This window comes from Salvia hispanica, chromosome 4 (assembly GCF_029641045.1).
Source record: "Salvia hispanica isolate PSC_SH4W2 chromosome 4, Shi_PSC_v1, whole genome shotgun sequence".
Classification (NCBI taxonomy): domain Eukaryota; kingdom Viridiplantae; phylum Streptophyta; class Magnoliopsida; order Lamiales; family Lamiaceae; genus Salvia; species Salvia hispanica.
In genome coordinates this window covers 33375745-33398138 of record NC_142695.1, presented here as the reverse complement: position 1 = coordinate 33398138, position 22394 = coordinate 33375745, and positions in this window count along the sequence as shown.

Below are 22394 nucleotides of genomic sequence, written 5' to 3'. Positions count from 1 at the left end.
CTGCACATGTCAATATTGAAGCATCAATTATAGGATTTGAGAACAGGAAAAGTGAGTTTGAAATTCAAGCAGGAGATGAAGCTGATATAGACTTAAGAACACAAAATGCCTTGCATCTATTATCAAAAGCATGTACTGACTTTGAAATCAGCAACAATGAAGAAGCAATCAAGGCAACAAATGTTATTGTTGATATCATAAATGAACAGGTACAGTTTATAATGATTATATTAAACTCTTGAATATTTTTATATGATTTTATATTAGTTATTGACATTGTGGATATCATAGTTGACATAGATAAAAATATAATTGACATGGTATAGCATGGAGTTTCAGGAAGACAGGGAGGATGCAGCTGTATGCTCAATTGTTGAGTATATGATGAGAGAGGGTATTGAAACACTGGATGACACTCCTCCTGAATCCAACATACAAATACAAGAACATAAAGGGAAAGAGAAGATGCATGAGGAAAAAGAAAAAACTCCTGAAAACACGGAAAGAAGAATGATTGTTTACAAGGTAAAAAAATGAATGAATTATTGTTTACATTGCTTGTAATAGTTGTTAAAATGTAATTGACACGGTTATTGACACGATATGTAGTGCAGTTGACATGATATGTAGTGTAGTTGACATAATCATATTAGTTATTGAAACAGTTAGTGTAATATAGTTGACATGATTTGTAATTGCAACTAACATTAAATTCACTGACAACAGCATCTGAACCCTGTTCCGATCTCTGAGATTCCACTGGCTGAAGCTAGAGAGAAACGGACTCGTGCTGAAATGTGTCCTAGCCCAGTGCTACGCTCACCATTTGAAATACGAGTCGTGCATATGAAAACAACCCTGAACCCAGACGAAAGAGATATGTACTACTACATAGTAGAAACTGAAGGAACAAATGAGTATGCATAATTTAATTCTTTGAATAATCTCTACAATCCTTTTATATTTACATGCAGTTGACATAATTTATGAATGATATTTAAATGTTGTCTGCACGCTTTCCAGTGATTTATGTATCTACATTAATGGCTTTGTTTGGGCAAGCAAAGGAGTGTTTTCATCTCTGAAACCTCATCCAGAAATCAGTACAGGTGTAATTGATGTATGGGCAGCACACCTGAACTACAAGGAAAGAGAAAGGGCAAAATCGTCACCTCCGTGCCTGTTTCTGACAACATCCCCATGCGTGAGTAATCTAAATTTCTGTGTCAACTATTTGGATGACAAATTTCACTAACAAAAAAATGTTAAATGCAGTATTTGAATATAACAAATTGGCAGCCTCATTGGGATCCATTACAATCCCAGAACAACTTTGTGTCGTGTGTCGCGAATTCAACAGGAGATTAGAACAATAGAAGATTTCGATTGGAGAAAGATTGATTTGGTAACAAATTTATTTTTGTGCAAAGATCTCACAGTTTCACCTACATAGTTTTTGACAGGAGTTGTCAAATTCTTTTCTCTAATTTTATCTAACATACAATACAGGCATTCTTCCCTGTTTTTAAAAGTGGCTATTACTATCTTGTGGTATTCTGGATGAGGATGAACAAAATTGAGATAATTGATAGTGCCAAACCACCTAGAGACAAGAATCCCTTGGAAAAGTATAGCTTTGATGTTGCAACACTGGTATGCTTTTTTAAATATAGCTAACATTATGTTTAGATTTTTGTTGACATAATTTATGTATCTTGCTAAAATGCTTTGTATGCAAATTTTAATTTAGTTGTTTATATATTTGCAGAAAGATATGTTTGAGGCATACTTTATAGAGAATAACATGACAGATCTATCACAAAATATAAAGAAGTCTCCTTACAAGGTTATTCCTTTAGATTGGGCCACAAGCACCAATAAAGAAGACATCGGTGTTTATACGATGAGACATATGGAGACATACTTTGGCAGGAAGCGAAGGGATTGGGATATTAGCTTTACTCCACGCGGCTTGAAGATTCTACAGGTACTCAGAGGAAGATATTGCGAAGCAATGCTTACATCAGAGAGCAACAAGAAGTGTATGGATATGATATGTCATGCTAACATCTGGATGAATGCAAACAAGCAAAGATTATCTGCGTTACAGAACAAGTACAAGGAATGGTTTAGCCGTAGAACCAATAAGTAAACAGCTGTTTTATTTTGATTTGAACAAAGACTCGTTTGAATATTTGATGTTATCATGTTTTTTAGATGGATGTGTAAAACAATTATTATATATCGATTTGAACTACGCAGCCTGTAATAATATATCAACTATGAAATCAGTAAAGCAACTTAAATAGTAATGTCAACAACTTGAATTTTATGTCAACAGCTCAAAAACAATTGTTTTAACTAAAAAAAATGTACAACTATTTTTCTTCATTTTTTAATTTTAAATATGTAATGGCATCATTATCATAAAAAACATGTTAATAGTTTCCATATAAAAACTCAACAAATGTGAACAGCTTGTCAATAGGCTTCATATAAAATTTCAGATAACTCAATATTTTGAACATATTGATGAATTATGGTCATACAATACATTTCAGTATAAAGCAAATTAAACGTGAAAAACAAAAAAGAAAATATAAATAAACTCTATGTAATGCCAATAACTAAATAATTGTCATGTCAACTGCCTTTTTTTCAAATATTAACAATGTCAACTGCCTTTTTTCTAATAAAATGGATGAAAAAAAATATAATTCAAAACCATCTACTCTACAAACTATTTCTCTACCACCTACTCTCTCACACATAGATTACCGCTCAAAGAAATTTCTGCTACTCTCTCATATTCAAACCCTTCGTCTAACCGATGTCATCTCTTTTCTAGGTTTCTAAATCGATTTAGAGTATTAGGAATGTCAACAGAAGAAAGAAACACAAGTGATTCAGTATCGTCGACCATTCGTGGAAAAACGACGTCAGAAATGGAGGTCAACATCAAATCAACAAATAGTACTGAAACGACTCATTCAGGTTAAAGATTTCTTTGGTTTATTAATTGTATGACTTCAATTTCACTTTTGAAAAACACAGTTTGATTATTCAAAAGATTTTATTTTTAGGTTTCATTATTTAATTATCTGATGAGTTCGACTTTTGCTTTTTTAAAACAACAGCAGAATATTTCTGAGGTTAAGTAGTATGTATTTAAATTTTTATGATTATTGACATTAAAAGATGTCTGTTGACATAGTAGTATTGACATTTTATAAAATAAATGTTAACATAATGTATGCTTGTTTGAATTGCTGTTGACATAGTCATATGGTTCCTATAAAATGGATATGTTCTGTACAAACAAACGTGAATTCATATGTGAAGTGTCAGAGGATTACAAAGTATATCGATAGGGTATGATGGCAATTGTCATATGTATGATTGTAGTTGCTATAAATTTTGAAATGATAATACTGTATTGTTGACATTTTGTTGAAATAGTGATATTGACATTTTATACAATAATTATTGACATAATGTGAGCTTGTTTGAATGGTTGTCAAGATAGTTATATGGTTAACATTATATTACTGTATTTTTAACATTTTTATTGTACTTGCTTTTAAACCAGAAAAAAAGAACACAACAAAAAGAAAAAGAAGTACATCAATTGATGGGGATGAGTTGATTACATCTGAGATTAGAAGTAAAAGAAAAAATGACAAGAGACCATTAATTGCTTCTGAGATTAGAAGCAAAAAACAGAATGAAATGTATACAGAGGCTAAGGAACAGAAAAAGAAAAGTAATTTCTTTTCTAAAAGGCTTCTAGTCAAAAGGAAGACGTGGTATTTTATTGAAACACTGAGAAAATTGAATGAGGCCCAGATTAATGCTGTCAAGGACTTGGGTTTTGGGAATGTTTTTCATTTCAAGGTCGATTACATTCCTGCCTATTTGGCATTTGAATTGGTGAAATGTTTTGATGAAAAAGAGTGCAAGATAAAGCTAAATAATAGGAGGAGTGTTAGTATAACAGAGGACGATGTGGAGCTGGTATACGGATTTCCGAGAGGTAGGATAAATTACTCCAGAGCTAACTGTAAAAGTAATGCGTCGTTCATGAGAGATATAGCCAAGCATTGTAAAATAAAAGAAGGAGGTAATGTTAGCCATAAAGCTGTGGAAGAGCTTATGTTAGAAGATTGTGAAGGGGGGCCATGGTTCAAAAGATTATTCTTGTTACTATTAGAATCAGCATTGATTGAGCCATCAACATGTGGAACAATAAAGTCTAAGATTGGGGAAATAGTTGACGATCTGGACAATATTCGAAATGTCAACTGGTGTTCGTACACATTTTCTGTTCTGAAGTTTGCAAAGGAAAATTGGTCAAAGAAAAAGATGAATGCTTTTGCAGGACCACTTCCTTTGCTCATGGTATGTTTTACGTTTCACATTAAAGATTATTAATAGTGAATATAATGTAAACATATATCAACATATGTCGTGACATATGTCTCTGATTTAGCATTTGTTGATATATGTTTCTCTTAGTTGACACTGGATTACTCCTACAGTTTACAAAGGCACATAATGTTGTATATGTAGTTGATATAGCTTATAATTGTTATTGATATGTATTTTATATGCAACTCTGCTACGTGGATAGAGTTTTACAAGCCAAACGTTCAGTTCCTCGCACATTCCCATTAATGAAAGGCTGGACAAGCACACATCTCCAGGCTAGGGAAGATCGGGAGATAGATGTGGGAATATTTGGTAATGGACTTATCTTCAGAAGAGATGTCCGTAACCTGGAGCAGGAGCAGGAGCAGGAGCAGGAGCCTCAACAACAGATTCCACACGTAGTTGACAGTGGGGTTGGGTCTTCCCAAAGCGTTGTCCCAAAAGATATCATGCAGAATGTAATGAAATACATTCTACTCATAAATTATGGGAAGACCAATCTAGTAAAAACCCTTGAAGAAGTTCCTACACACGTCAAAACTAATCATCTATTTGGATTAGTGTGTGATAATCATCTATTTGGATTAGTGTGTGATATTGCTAGATCTGCAATTGGAAGCCCAACAACTTCTGTTCAATCTGTGGAAGACAAGTGTGTAAAATTGGCAGAGTCATTTCTTCAAGACAAAAATGAGGCAACTGTAAAACAATCTGTGAAGCACTAGTTACTGTTGAAAAGAAAAAGGACGCACTTGAAGATTTGACAGAATTTCCAACTTTCAAATGGAGAGATTGCTATAACAAAGTAAGTACATCATTTTGTTTACGTACCTTTTCTCTAAGTTGAAATTAATTTAATATTAATTATAAATAACCCTTTCAATAGACTGCTGAAGAAGAAGTACGTGAAGAACAACAAAGTGAAGGACAAGAAGAACAAGAAGGATCAAAAGAGGACAACACATGTGGCATCAATAATGAATCAGCGTCTCCTATATCACCACCTGTACTAGAGTCTGATAACAAGGGGAGTGAGACAGAAAACCAGAAAGACCTTGAACAGGTACAATTTACAATAACTATCTTAAACTATAAAGATATTCTGCATATTATAGAAAAAAATATAATTAACATAACCAAATGTGTTTCAATTGAAATAACAGGAAGATAAGGAGAACCAAGATGACACACATGGTGAACCGGACAGAGAAAATCCACTGGATAAAGGAGATAATATTGTTGAGGTAACTAAAACTAAGATTAAACAGTATATTATTTTTATAAAATGAGTGAAGTGTTGTTGACATGACTTGATAGTGTAGTTGATATAAGTTATAATAATTATTGACATGGCTTCTACGTGTATTTGACATGAACCATTTTGTTTACATACATTTCTCAAAGTTGAAATTAATTTAATATTAATTATAAATTACTATTTCAATAGACTACTAATGAAGAAGTACATGAAGAACAAGATAATGAAGAACAAGAAGAAGGAGAAGCATCAAAAGAGGAAACAACATGTAGCGTCAATAATGAATCAGTGTCTCCTATGTCAACACTTGTACTAGAATATGGTAATAAGAGGAGTGAGATAGAAAATCTGAAAGATCTTGTACAGGTACAATTTACAATAATTATCTTAAACTCTAAAGATATTCTGCATATTATAGATAAAAATATAATTGACATAACGTAATATATTTCAGTTGAAACAACTTGAAGATAAGGAGAATGAAGATGACACACATGTTGAAACGTACAGAGAAAATCAAATGGATAAAGAAGATAATATTGTTGAGGTAAGTATAACTAAAATCCATTATATTATTTTTATAAAATGAAAGAAATGTTGTTGACATGACTTGATAGTGTAGTTGATATGATTTATAATAATTATTGACATGGCTTTTACGTGTAGTTGACATAACTTATAAGTGTTGTTGACATAGCCTCTATGAGTAGTTAACATATTATGTACTGTAGTTGACAAGAGAAAGAAACAGAATCCATATCCCTACATTGTCAGTTTCTGATCCTAAAGGGATGAGCCAAATCTCGTCTTTTGTTATTTAGAATTAATTATAAATTACTAATTTAATAGGCTGTTGAAGAAAAAGAAGAAGAAGGAAAAAAAGAAGACATAGTTGGTGATAACAATAGTGAATCAGCCTCTACTATTTCACCACCAGCTGCAAGTTCAATGGATGACGCACATGTTGAAATGAACAAAGCAAAGCAACAGGAGAAAAGAAAGAGAAAGAAGAGAATATTGTTAAAGTAAAGTAATGAAACTAAAATTAGATATTGTATTGTTTTTATGAAATGGCTTGAAAGTGTGGTTGACAGTTGTTTATAATTGTTATTGACATGATTTGTATGTGTAGTTGACATGTCTTATAATTGTTGTTGACATGATTTGTATGTGCAATTGACATGTCTTATAATTGTTGTTGATGTGAATTTTATTTGCTGTTAACATGTATCTGCGTGTAGCAGACACAGTATGTACTGTAATTTATATAACTCGTATGTGCGGTTGACACGATATGCACCATACTTGACATAATTATACTAGTTGTTGACATGGCTAGTATATATACTTGACATGATTTTTAATTGAAACTAACATGAATTTTATTTGCACTGACAGAAGACTGTTGTTCCATGCTCTGAGATTCAACTGACAGAAGCTAGTGTGAAAGAGTCTGATGATAAAACGCATTCCCACCCATTCCTAGGCTCTCCAGTTGACATAAGAGCTGTAGATACAAAAACATACCTGGAATATTATGAAAGAACTGTCTACTACTACATACTAGAAACAGAAGGAACAGATGAGTATGCATTATTTAATTATTTCATTGATCTAAAAAGTATTTTTAGTTTTCTATGTAGTAAACATAATTTATGAATATTGTTCATATGTCATTTGTATAACTTCATTTCTGAAATGCATGCGTTTATGAAGATGATTTTACTTGGGCGACCAAGGAATTATTTTTATCACTGAAGCCCCATGTTGAAATTAATGTGGGTGTAATAAACGCGTGGGCTTCACACCTGAACAACAGAGAAAATGAAAGGCCAACAACATCACTTTCACGCTTTTTTATGAGTACATCTCCATGTGTAAGTAATCTTAAATTATATGTAAACTGTTTGAGTCAGATGTCTCCCTAACCAAAAATGTTAATTGCAGAACTTCAATGTAACAAATCGGCAGGAAAATTGGGATGCTTTGACAGCAAAGAGAAATTTTATTTCTCAGATAGATAATGAGGTTGAAAGAAGACCAGATTTCAACTGGAGAAAAATTGATTTGGTAATAAGATCTAAAAATGATATCTATGTTAGAATATGAACAAGTATTCTATGTATATAATTATATATTTCATGTCATACAGGTCTTCTTCCCAGTTTGTGCAGATAACCATTACTACCTTGTAGTATATTGGATGAAGAAAAACATCATTGACATCATAGATAATATAAAGCCACTTAAAAATACTGATCCGTTGAAGAATTATGACATTGATATTGGCTTACTGGTATGCTTTTATCTATGTTATAGACATATTCTCTACATTGTGTTGAAATGCTTTATACATGTAGTTTAATTTAATTATTTATATATTTTGCAGAAAGATATGTTCGAAGGATACTTCATAGAGAAGAAATTGCTAGATCTTTCAGAAAATATAAACAAGTCTTCATTCAACTTTCTGAATTTAGAATGGGCAACAACCACAAACATAAAGGACTGCGGTGTCTATTTGATGAGGCACATGGAGACCTATGTTGGGAAAAAGGGAAGTGATTGGGATATCGGCTTCTCTGCGCGTAGTCTGAAGATTATCCAAATACTCAGGGGAAGATATTGTTGCACGATGATTGCATTAATTCACAATAACCAGAGATCAACAATGTTACAACTAGCTCGTGATTGGATGGAAGCAAACATGGACAAATTGTATAAGCTAGACAACAAATACAAGAAGTTGTTTAGTTGTAGAAAGAGGAAGTGAACAAAAACAGATTTTAATGTTTGATGTTAACTTATTTTTTGGATTGATTTTAAAATGATTATTATGCATTCTGACTTTTGTTGACATGGCTAGTATTTGTAGTTGACATGACTTAAAATTGTTATCAACATGTTTTCTATGTATTATTCACATGGATGCGTAAAACAGTTATCACAGTATATTATTTTTATAAAATGAGTGAAGTGTTGTTGACATGACTTGATAGTGTAGTTGATATGAGTTATAATAATTATTGATATGGCTTCTACGTGTAGTTGACATAATTTATAAGTGTAGTTGACATGGCCTCTATGAGTAGTTGACATAACTTATAAGTGTAGTTGACATGGCCTCTATGAGTAGTTGACATATTATGTACCGTAGTTGACATTACTTTTATGACAAGATATGAACCGTAGTTGACATAACAAGAATTTGTAGTTGACATGAATTTTATGTCCATTGAAAAAGAAAATCCAATAACTTCAACATTTGAACAACATTGAAAAAAAACCTATGCAATCTTTAATAATATGTCAACTATGAAATCAGTACATCAACTTAAATAGAAATGTCAACAACTTGAATTGAATGTCAACAGCTCAAAAACAATTCTTGTAACTAAAAAAAATTTACACCTATTTTTCTTAATTTTTAAATTTTAAATATGTACTGGCAAGATTATCATAAAAAACATGTTAATAGTTTCCATATAAAAACTCAACATTTTGTCCATACCTTAATTATCAAATGTCAATAACTTATAGGAAAAATTTGAACATCTTATCAATAGGCTTCATATAAAATTTCAGAAAACTCAATATTTGGAACAAATTTATAAATTATGGTCATACAATACATGTCAATATAAAGCAAATTAAATGTCAAAAATAAAAAAGAAAATATAAATCATGTCAACTGCCTTTTTTTTCAAAAGTTAACGATGTCATTGTCTTTTTTTCTAATAAAATGCCGGAAAAAAAATTTAATTCAAAACCCTCTATTCTACTAACTATTTCGCTAACTCACAAAAAAGCATAGCAATAAATGCCAACAAGAGAGAGATGAGCTACCCTCTATTCTATCTTCTTCTCTCTCACAAATAGATTACCGCTCAAAAAATTTCGACTACTCTCTCATATACAAACCCTACATCTACTCGACTTCATCTCTTTTCTAGATTTCTAAATCGATTAAGAGTATTAGGAATGTCAACCGGACAAAAAAACACAAGTGATTCAACTGGATCGTCGGCCTTTCCTGTAAAAACGACATCAGAAACGGAGGTCAACACCAAATCAACAAATAGTACTGAAACGACTCATTCAGGTTAAAGATTTCTTTCGTTTATTAATTGTATGACTTCAATTTCAGTTTTTTAAAACACAGTTTTATTATCTAAAAGATTTTATTTTTAGGTTTCATTATTTAATAATCTGATGAGTTCGACTTTTGCCTTTTTAAAACACCAGAAGAATAATTTTGAGGTTAAGTAGTATGCATTTAAACTTTTATGATTATTGACATTAGAAGATGTCTGTTGACATAGTAGTATTGGCATTTTATAAAATAAATGTTAACATAATGTATACTTGTTTGAATTGTTGTTGACATAGTCATATGGTTCCTATAAAATAGATATGTTCTGTAGAAACAAACGTGAATTCATATGTGAATTGTCAGAGGATTACAAAGTATATCAACAGGGTATGATGGCAATTCTCATATGTATGATTGTAGTTGCTATAAATTTTGAAATGATAATACTGTATTGTTGACATTTTATACAATAATTATTGACATAATGTGAGCTTGTTTAAATGGCTGTGAAGATAGTTATATGGTTGATATAAACTAGATTTGTTCTATTTAGAAAGGATTGTTTATGTTAAACAACATATGACTGCACTTGTCATATATAGGGTTGTAGTTTCTATTAATTTTGATATTATATTACTGTATTGTTGACATTTTTATTGTACTTGCTTTTTAAACCAGAAAAAAAGAACACAACAAAAAGAAAAAGAAGTACATCAATTGATGAGGATGAGTTGATTACATCTGAGATTAATAGTAAAAGAAAAAATGACAAGAGAAAATTAATTGCTTTTGAGACTAGAAGCAAAAAACAGAATGAAATATATACAGAAGCTAAGGAACAGAAAAAGAAAAGTAATTTCTTTTCTAAAAGGCTTCTAGTCAAAAGGAAGACGTGGTATTTTGTTGAAACACTGAGAAAATTGAATGAGGCCCAGATTAATGCTGTCAAGGACTTGGGTTTTGGGAATGTTTTTCATTTCAAGGTCGATTACATTCTTACCTATTTTGCATTTGAATTGGTGAAATGTTTTGATGAAAAAGAGTGCAAGATAAAGCTAAATAATAGGAGGAGTGTTAGTATAACAGAGGACGATGTGGAGCTGGTATACGGATTTCCGAGAGGTAGGATAAATTACTCCAGAGCTAACTGTAAAAGTAATGCGTCTTTCATGAGAGATATAGCCAAGCATTGTAAAATAAAAGAAGGAGGTAATGTTAGCCATAAAGCTGTGGAAGAGCTTATGTTAGAAGATTGTGAAGGGGGGCCATGGTTCAAAAGATTATTCTTGTTACTATTAGAATCAGCATTGATTGAGCCATCAACATGTGGAACAATAAAGTCTAAGATTGGGGAAATAGTTGACGATCTGGACAATATTCGAAATGTCAACTGGTGTTCGTACACATTTTCTGTTCTGAAGTTTGCAAAAGAAAATTGGTCAAAGAAAAAGATGAATGCTTTTGCAGGACCACTTCCTTTGCTCATGGTATGTTTTACGTTTCACATTAAAGATTATTAATAGTGAATATAATGTAAACATATATCAACATATGTCGTGACATATGTCACTGATTTAGCATTTGTTGATATACGCTTCTCTTAGTTGACACTGGATTACTCCTACAGTTTACAAAGTAAGCACATAATGTTGTATATGTAGTTGATATAGCTTATAATTGTTATTGATATGTATTTTATATGCAACTCTGCTACATGGATAGAGTTTTACAAGCCAAACGTTCAGTTCCTCGCACATTCCCATTAATGAAAGGCTGGACAAGCACACATCTCCAGGCTAGGGAAGATCGGGAGATAGATGTGGGAATATTTGGTAATGGAGTTATGTTCAGAAGATATATCCATGAACCGGAGCAGGAGCAGGAGCAGGAGCCTCAACAACAGATTCCCCACGTAGTTGACAGTGGGGTTGGGTCTTCCCAAAGTGTTGTCCCAAAAGATATAATGCAGAATGTAATGAAATACATTCAAATCATGAACTATGGGAAGACCAATCTAGTAAAAACCCTTGAAGAAGTTCCTACACATGTCAAGACTAATCATCTATTTGGATTAGTGTGTGATATTGCTAGATCTGCAATTGGAAGCCCAACAACTTCTGTTCAATCTGTGGAAGACAAGTGTGTAAAATTGGCAAAGTCATTTGTTCAAGATAAAGATGAGGCATTCGACAACTGTAAAACAATATGTGAATCACTAGTTACTGTCGAAAAGAAAAAGGAAGCACTTGAAGATTTGACAGAATTTCCAACTTTCAAATGGAGAGATTGCTATAACAAAGTAGGTACATCATTTTGTTTACATACCTTTTCTCTAAGTTGAAATTAATTTAATATTAATTATAAATTACTATTTCAATAGACCACTGAAGAAGAAGTACATGAAGAACAACAAAGTGAAGAACAAGAAAATGAAGAACGACAAGGATCAAAAGAGGACAACACATGTGGCGTCAATAATGAATCAGCGTCTCCTATATCACCACCTGTAATAGAATCTGATAACAAAGGGAGTGAGACAGAAAATCAGAAAGATCTTGAACAGGTAGAATTTACAATAACTATATTAAACTATAAAGATATTCTGCATATTGTAGGTAAAAATATAATTGACATAACGTAATATGTTTCAATTGAAACAACAGGAAGATAAGGAGAATCAAGATGACACAAACGTTGAAACAGAGAGAGAAAAACCACTGGATAAAGAAGATAATATTGTTGAGGTAACTAAAACTAAAATTAAACAGTATATTATTTTTATAAAATGAGTGAAGTGTTGTTGACATGACTTGATAGTGTAGTTGATATGAGTTATAATAATTATTGATATGGCTTCTACGTGTAGTTGACATAACTTATAAGTGTAGTTGACATGGCCTCTATGAGTAGTTGACATATTATGTACCGTAGTTGACATAACTTATAAGTGTAGTTAACATGGCCTCTATGAGAAGTTGACATATTATGTACCGTAGTTGACATTACTTTTATGACAAGATATGAACCGTAGTTGACATGGCAAGAATTTGTAGTTGACATGAATTTTATGTCCACTGAAAACAGAATATTGCTTCATTATCTGAGATTGCACTTCCAGAAGATAAAAACAAATCAGAACTCAACACAGTAGAAGTAAATGATGTTGATATACTGCCATACCTCGAAGTTCATGAAAGAGATCTCTACTACTACATAGTAGAAACTGGAAGAACAGATGAGTATGTATAATTTAGTTTTCTAAACAGTTGACAAGATTTATGATTGTTGTTCATATATTATTTTTATAACTTCATTTCAGGAATACATGTGTGTATGATGATGATTTTACTTGGGCATCCAAGGAATTGTTCAACTCACTGAAGCCCCATGAAGAAATCAAATCTAGTGTTATTGACTCATGGGCTTCACATTTGAACAACATTGAAAAAGAAAAGCCAACAACTTCACCTGCACGCTTTTTCATGACAACATCTCCAACCGTAAGTAATCTAAAAATTTATATAAAATATTTGAATTACAGATCTCCTTAACCAAATATGTTAATTGCAGAATTTCAATGTTACAAATCGGCCAGAAAGTTGGAATACTATGATGGCTACGAACAAATTCATTGATGAAATAGAGAATGAGATTCAAAAAAGACTAGAATTTGATTGGAGAAACATTGATTTGGTAATTAGATCTAACAATTAAATTTTTGATAAAATATTAGGATGTGTTCTTTGAATGTAATTTTATCTTCAATGTCATATAGGTCTTCTTTCCAATCTGGAAACACCGACATTACTACCTGGTAGTATTTTGGCTGAAACAAAGTAAGATTGAGATCATAGACAACAAAAAAGTTAATGGCATGGAAGCATTAGAGGAGTATGGACATGAAATTGGTTTACTGGTATGATTTTTTTTATATTATTGAAACAGTCTCTACATTCTGTTGATATAATTTATGCATAATGTTAAAATGTTTTTTATTTGTAGTTTTATTTATTTATTAATATATTTGCAGAAAGATATGTTGGAGGCATACTAAAAAAGAAGAACTTGTTAGAGATATTCGAAAATATTAACAAGTCTTACATCGATATTCTTTCCTTGAAGTGGGCCAGAAGCAGTAACATAAAGGACTGTGGTGTCTATTTAATGAGACACATGGAAACTTATGTTGGAAAAAAAGATAGTGAATGGAATGTTGGCTTCTCTGCACGCAACATAAAGATACTCCAGGTACTGCGTGGAAGATATTGCTACAACTTGATTGCATCAAATTACAACAACCAGAGAGTGCCCATTTTAGAAGTAGCTGATGCATGGATGGAAGAAAACAAGCACAGATTGAATAGTTTAAACAACAAATACAAAAAGTGGTTTGTTAATAGAAAGTAGTGAAACAAAATTTGGGATGTATTTAACGTTTAATGTTGTTAGCTTTCTTGTTTTGGGATGGATTTCAAAACAGCTACTACTGTGGTTTCTAACTTTTGAACTTATGAAAATGTATATTTTCTGTTAATTTTGTTATGATTCACATGACTTATTATTATTGTTGATAGACATGACTCATAATTGTTGTTGACATGATTCTATAGATACTTAAAATAGTAAATAATATAGTTGACACGGCTTTAACGTGTAATTGACATGACATTTATGTATCGTTGACACTATATGCACCATAGTTGATATAATTGTTATTAACATGACTTATAATTGGTGTTGACATGACTTATACTTATTGTTGACACAGTTCTGTGCATAGTTGACATGACTTATAATTGTTGTTAAAATGATTCTGTGCGTAATTGACATAGTATGTAACGTAATTGAAATGGGTCTATACGTAGTTGACATGACTGACATGATTCAATTTGTAGTTAAAATACTATGTAATATAGTAGACATGCTTGTATGTGTAGTTGACACGGCTCTAACGTGTAGTTGACATGAATTGTATGTACCGTTGAAACGATATGCACAAAAGTTGATATAATTGTAAAACTAATACAGTTGACATGGATTGTACGTGTAGTTGACATGGCTTAAAACATAGTTGACATGACTAGTATATGCCGTTGACACGAAGTTCACCATAGTTGACATAATTATATTAGTTGTTGACATGGCTAGTACGTATAGTTAACATGGTTTGTAACATAATTGACATAACTTGTACGTGTAGTTGACACGATATGTAGCGTTGTTGACATGACTGGTATGTGTCGTTGACACGATGTGCATCATAGTTGACATAATTATATTACTTGTTGACATGACCAGTATATATAGTTGACTTAATTTTTAAGTGGTTGACATGTGCGCATTAAAAACATGAAGGAGCATGAAAGCAAGGCATGTCCAACTTGTATTGAAATGTCAACAACTTATAACCAAATGTCAACACTTTGTATAAAGGTGTACAACTCAGAAAACAAATCTTAAAATTAAAAAAACAGAATCATAAATAGATGTCAATAGAGATTAAAATCAGATATAAACAACAACTGAGAAAATGTCAATAATTTGTAGTCTATGTCAACAAATAAAAAAAACCCTGACTATTAAAAAAAAAACAATCATGTCTCCTTTCTGCCACAACTTCTAGCATTATGATCAGTAACTTTGTGACACTTTCCACAACGCCTATGAGGTTTATTTGCTTTTTCAATTGCTTTCTCTATGCTTGACTTAATCCTGCTTTTCTTGTCACTTGCACCTCCTTTTGTACTAACCACATCTGGAGCATGGGCAGTTATTTCTTCAGGAACAACAATACCATATATGTTCATGATTGAATCATTTTTATCAAGAGAAGACGATCCAGCACAGTCATCTTTAAAGATTTGAGGACCAATACCCGCAAGCAAATTATCCAAAGCAATCAAATGATCTTTATTTCTAAAAGCACGCTGATATAGACCAAAGTAACGACCATGACACCTGTTAGCAATCTGTAGTTTGTCATCTTTGTTATAACCTGCGCACATATAAAATGTCAACAGCATATATAAGATGTCAACAGTCTGTATAAGATATGTCAACAGCTTAAACAACACATGCTAAAACTTAAACTGAAATATCTATAGAAAACAGTTTGCATACCTCTGTCAGATGCACTTTCATCAATTGTGAGACCATGAACTGCCTTTAGTAATTCACTTTTAAGCCAACGGTTACCAACATATTTCTCTGGAATATTGTTGACATCTTTGTTTCTGAGGATGAAAAAAAGGTGGCTGCATAGATAACCACACCTTAAAAATAGTTTACACTCACATTCATATGACTCAGTCTCTATCTCATGTCTAACTGTAAAGATCTTCTTTCTAGCATCAGAAACTTTGAAGACCTCGATGTTCTCCAATGTGGACATGCTAATCATCCGACAACTCTTATCAGCCTCAACAATCAAATCTTGTACCACTCTAAACATCCTATCTGTGTAAACAGATCCCAATTGCTTCTCAAATGCTAAATCAGTGACATATTTTGGAGTGATTACAGAATCATAATAGTCAAGCCTTTCAGTTTGATTCATTTGAGCATCAATGGCATTGTTATACTGAAGAGTGAAGTCAGCAAAATTGAACAACAGTTTCGAGTACCTCTTAAAAAAACTGTTTTCAGATTCTGAAAAAGATGTTGTTCTCATTAAAGAAACCATAGGAACATCTCTAAAGAAGGCTGGGATCTACATCTGTCTGATAAAAAACATATCATTAAACCACTTATGATCTTCTACACTATATTTTTCAACAATACTAGTCCATAATATATCAAACTCATCCGGATCTAACAACTCTGACCAAACACAAGACTTAAACTCCTTACTAAACTTTTCTCTATCAGAAAAATTGATTTAGGTATCTTCTCAAATAACTTGCTCATAATATGCCACATACACAAACGATGCCTTGTACCAGGTAATACCTTCTCAATGGCAAGCCTCATTCCCCAATCTTGGTCAGTGATTATGATTCTTGGAGCAACACCCATGCATTCAACAAATACAGTGAAAAGCCATGAAAATGCATCACAATTCTCACCGGATACGAAACCAGCTCCAAACGCAATAGGACACCCATGATTGTCTTTCCCGGTAAATGGACCAAACACCATACGATACCTATTGAACAAATACATCAACACAAAACATCAATAATGTCAATTATAGGTATATGCTATGTCAACTATTAAATCAGAAATGATGCAAAGTACAAATGTATCATATGTCAACTACCATATCAACTACTATCTATGTCAATTACTAAGTATAATAAATAAACTACCTGTTTGTTGAATATGTTGTATCAAATGCTACAACATCTCCAAACATGTGGTAATGCTTCCGAGACTCAGCATCAGACCAGAATAAGCTCACTAACTTATTATCTTCAGGTGATAATTGATATTTGTAAAAAAAGCCTTCACAAATTCTCTTCTTCTCTTGCATCTGATTTAGGATCATTTGCACATCCACTTCTTTTAATTTCTCTTTAATATCACGTGAACAATTCCTAACATCAGTCAACGTACACCCAACAACATCATAACCACCGAAAAACTCTTTTAATAAGTTAAAAGTAGAGGTAGGACCGATGTTAGCTTTGGTGCAATCTTCAACAAACTTGTGATGAACATCATTCAAACTCCGATTACCTTTCATAAGTCTCTTATGATCCTTGTCAACCATAGTATGATTGTGTTCCTCAACAAACTGATGCACAAGGTAATACTTATCACCAAAATCAGAAAAAAACTTAAAACTAATTCTCGCTCCACATCCACACCTTTTGGTGCCACGTCTACGTCTCTTCTTTGAAGATACTTCATCATCATCAGAAACATTACCATCCTCAAATACATTAACATCAACATCCAACGAATCTACTGTATGAAATCCTTGTCTATTGCAAACAATATACTGAAAAATAATAACACCACCACTAGACCTATTTCCAAATCTTCGACAATCAAAACAACACTCCTGAGCATACTTTTTATAAAATGAAATTCCTTCCTCAAGAGAAGAAAATTTTTGACCTTCATAAGGCCTCAACTCAGGCTTGCAAATTGGAATAACAGACCCTACAACATAGAATATTTACCAAGGAACATAAATCATGTCAACAGATTTTCAAGTCATGTCAACAGAGAATAAATCAACAACATAACAGCTTTAGTTATCTCTAAAGAGGTGGCTGCACTCTTGTAAAATTCTTAGACTATTGTTATAAGTTATGTAAGACAAAATATCAGAACAAGCTTCAAATTACCAGGATCAAAATGTCCAGTTTAATTAGAATACACCGATTGAAACACACGATGTCAACAAAATAATTGACAAGTACACATAAATCATGTCAACAGAGCATAAATCACCAACATAACACAACAAAATAATGTTAATAAAACAGAATGTCCACAAAGAGCATAACAACAACACAAAATATTTACCAACTAACATAAATCATGTCAACAGATTTTCAAGTCATGTCAACAGAGCATAAATCACCAACATAACACAAAAAAATCATCTTAATGAAAATCAAACCTAACTACCTCCACCATTCATAAATCATGTCATCAGATTTCAAGTCACGTCAATGCAAATCAAAAGACTTACGTAAATTACCCCTATAGTTATCTCTAAAGAGGTGGTTGCACTCTTGTAAAATTCTTAGACAATTGTTATAAGTTATGTAAGCCAAAATATCAGAACAAGCTTCAAATTACCAGGATCAAAATGTCCAGTTTAATTAGAATACACTGATTGAAACACACGATGTCAACAGAATAATTAACAAGTACACATAAATCATGTCAACAGAGCATAAATCACCAACATAACACAACAAAATAATGTTAATGAAACAGAAAGTGAACAAAGAGCATGACAACAACACAGAATATTTACCAAGGAACATAAATCATGTCAACAGATTTTCAAGCCATGTCAACAGAGCATAAATCAACAACATAACACAACAAAATAATGTTAATGAAACAGAATGTCAACAAAGAGCTCATAACCCATACTTTTCCCTTGAAAGCTCACAACTGATTAAGAAAAAAGGGTTAAACAGTCTACACCTAAAGTATCCATAGATTCCAAACTCAACCATGTTTCTCAACCTTCTAAGTATTTATGGTCTTTTGCTTAGCCAATAACTGACTGATTTTTTTAAGTCAAGTTAAGGACTCTGATTATGGTCATATCATATGGACTTTTACATTCAAGAAAATCCAACCAAACATTGATCCACTAAGACTAACATTTATTTCCTCGGTCAAGAATTATTGAGCTGATTTCTCAAGTAGCTTCACATAAATCAGAAAATTACCCCTATAGTTATATCTAAAGACGTGGCCGCACTCTTGTAAAATTCTTAGACAATTGATATAAATTATGTAAACCAAAATATCAGAACATGCTTCAAATTACCAGGATCAAAATGTCCAATTTAATTAGAATACACCAATTCAAACACACTATGTCAACAGAATAATTAACAAGTACACATAAATCATGTCAACAGAGCATAAATCACCAACATAACACAAAAAAATAATGTTAATGAAACAGAATGTCCACAAAGAGCATAACAACAACACAGAATATTTACCAACTAACATAAATCATGTCAACAGATTTTCAAATCATGTCAATAGAGCATAAATCACCAACACAACACAAACAATTCATGTTAATGAAAATCAAACCAAACTACCTCCACCATTCGTCGACGTAGACTCGGAATAAGATGAAGAATCCATCAAATAACACTTAGCTGTTGATTATGAACTGAAATCGAACCTGAAAATGAGAAAATAATAATAAAAAAAACTAATTAGGAACAAATTTAACTGGGCATCAACAAATAAAGGATAAAAACAGAATAAAAGTGGGTATAATCGACCGAAAAACGACAAAATCAACAGAGAAATCCGTCGAACAGGTCGTCTATTTTTCGATCCTTAAATCTCACCAGAATCGGCGACGAAAAATAAAATCTGGTGAAGAACCCTAAATTAAAACGGGAAAAGATAGTTTTACCCTTTCATATTAAATTAATCTAATAATATTTATTGTGTGGCAAAATCTAGACCACTCATTTAATAAAAATGAGTGGCTGATATTGCATCTCATTTCTCAATTAGCCTAAATAATCTCAATTGATCATGATCCTATATATATATATATGGATGTATTCAAATCCTTTTCATATCTTTTGTCCTTTTTCCTTCTTAATCCTAGCCCCACGATTTTGTCATCTGACGGTTAGATTAATGCCACGTGTCATTTAATAATGCACATTTTCATTCTAATAATGCACAGCGGCTAATAATGCAACATTATAGACTAATAATGCACATTTCCATTCTAATAATGCACAACGGCTAATAATGCAACATTATAGACTAATAATGCATTAATCACAACCATCCAATTCAAGGATCCAAGGGCTGAGATTAAGAAGGAAATAGGACACTTAGGGTGCAAATGAGCCTAACACACCCCTATATATATATATATATATATATATATATATATATATATAGAGTTGTGATCAATGTCGAACCAATTTTAAAGACCGAACTAGAGACCAAATCTGGGCCACTAGATCTAGTTTTTTTGATGAAATGTGCTGCTGTGAAAATTTTTTCTGCTTCATTACTAGCCCATTTTACTTCATTGTATATGTTTATTACTTCATTCTGTACATAATACCTTGAAACTACAACATGTTTTTACTTGTTTCCAGTAAGTTTTGAAATGATTCAACATATGCTTCATTCAAATTCATTGACGTGGATTTTTGCTTGATTAACATTTAAAAATGCAATTTATTCAAGTGAGTTTATTACTTCATTCAGAAACGTTATTACTTCATTGGATAAGATTTTTACTTCATTCCAGTAGGACTTCAAATGCTTCTACACATACTTCATTCAAATAATTTATTACATTATTCCATGTGTTTATTAAACCATATTAGCGCCATGGCGGTGGTGATAGATATTGTAGAGAGAAAGATCGGCACGCGACGGCGAAACCACATTTACGTACTGGAATGAAGTAAAAACCTATTGGAATGAAGTAAGAACCTACTAGAATGAAGTAAAAACCTACAAGAATGAAGTAATATATTCTGGAACGAAGTTAAATCTTCGTAACATGTTAGTATGACTTATTTACCTTCAGATGAATTAAAATAGGCTCGTGATGAAGGAGAAAATAATTTATAAATTTCTGTATCTTATCCATAAAAAACTAGATCTAAAAGCCCTAATTTGGTAGGGTTCGGTGGTTCGGTCTTTAAGAGTGGATTTGTGGATAATGAGACTCTCTCTCTCTCTCTATATATATATATATCCCTATATATATATATATATATATATATAATAAGAAATTTGAAATATACAGTTGAAAACTTGAAATTTTTTATGATATATATTAGATTTTGTTTTTTTTTCTCATTTTATCGGATTTTAGCCTTTTGATTTTTTTTTGAAATCTCATAGAATTTCGGTTTTGGTTTGTGGTTTTGATTCAGTTTTGATTTCCGAAATAATTTGGTTTTTAGGTTTGGGAAACAAAAGTACAAAACTAAACTGAAAACCGAATGCTTACCTCTACACACACTTCTCACGTTACACATACTACACATGCATATAATGTGTGTTTGTAGTGTGTGTGTGTAATGTGTATTATGAGTGTATGTATTATGTGTATGTACAATGTGTGTTGTGTATGTATGCATAAATTCTTCAAATTCAATTCTATATCTATAACTATACTTTATTTAAACATGTGATTTGGAACTGAATTAGAATTTAATTCAATTCCTTCCAATAGAATTTCAATTTCAATTTTGTGTACCAAACAGTTTATTATTTTAGTCTGTCCGCGATAGGAGTCCCGGTTCAATTTTACTATAAGTAGTAGGGGGACCCATATTCCACTAAGTCATCTCATTCACATTTTATTATTAAACTATAGTATAAATATAGGTCTCACGTTCCATTACCTTTTTCTATCCACTTTTCTTCATATTTTTTAAAACCGACGCCGAACTCACATAAGATTCCTAATAACGCACAAAAGGAGTACTAGAAAACAAACTTTCCAAATATATATGTCTACATAATTTTGCGATCAAAATTAAGGTGAGGAGAGAGAATAGTACAAATTCTAGAAGTAAATTGATAGTAGTTGACAATGTACGTGAGTGAAGTAAAATAGGGAAGAAAGAGCATGGAAACATCACACATGAACAAAAATCAATTGTGAAGGAAAAAAACATTAGGTATGAAAATAACTGCCCTTCAGAAGGGTGTTTTCATCCTACAAAATCTCCTACGTGAATATTTTAAATGCTAGACACTAACCATGCTACTCCCTCCGTCTATAGAAATAGGCATTTGAAATCGACATAAGTTTTAATGTATGATAAAGTATGAGAGAAGGGAAAAAAGTAATTAAAACTGTGTAGTGGATTGTGGAGCTCATAAATAATAAAGGAAAAAGAAGTAGAAAAAGATTTTCAAAAATGGATATGAACTATTTCTATGGGACGGACGAAAAAGGAAATA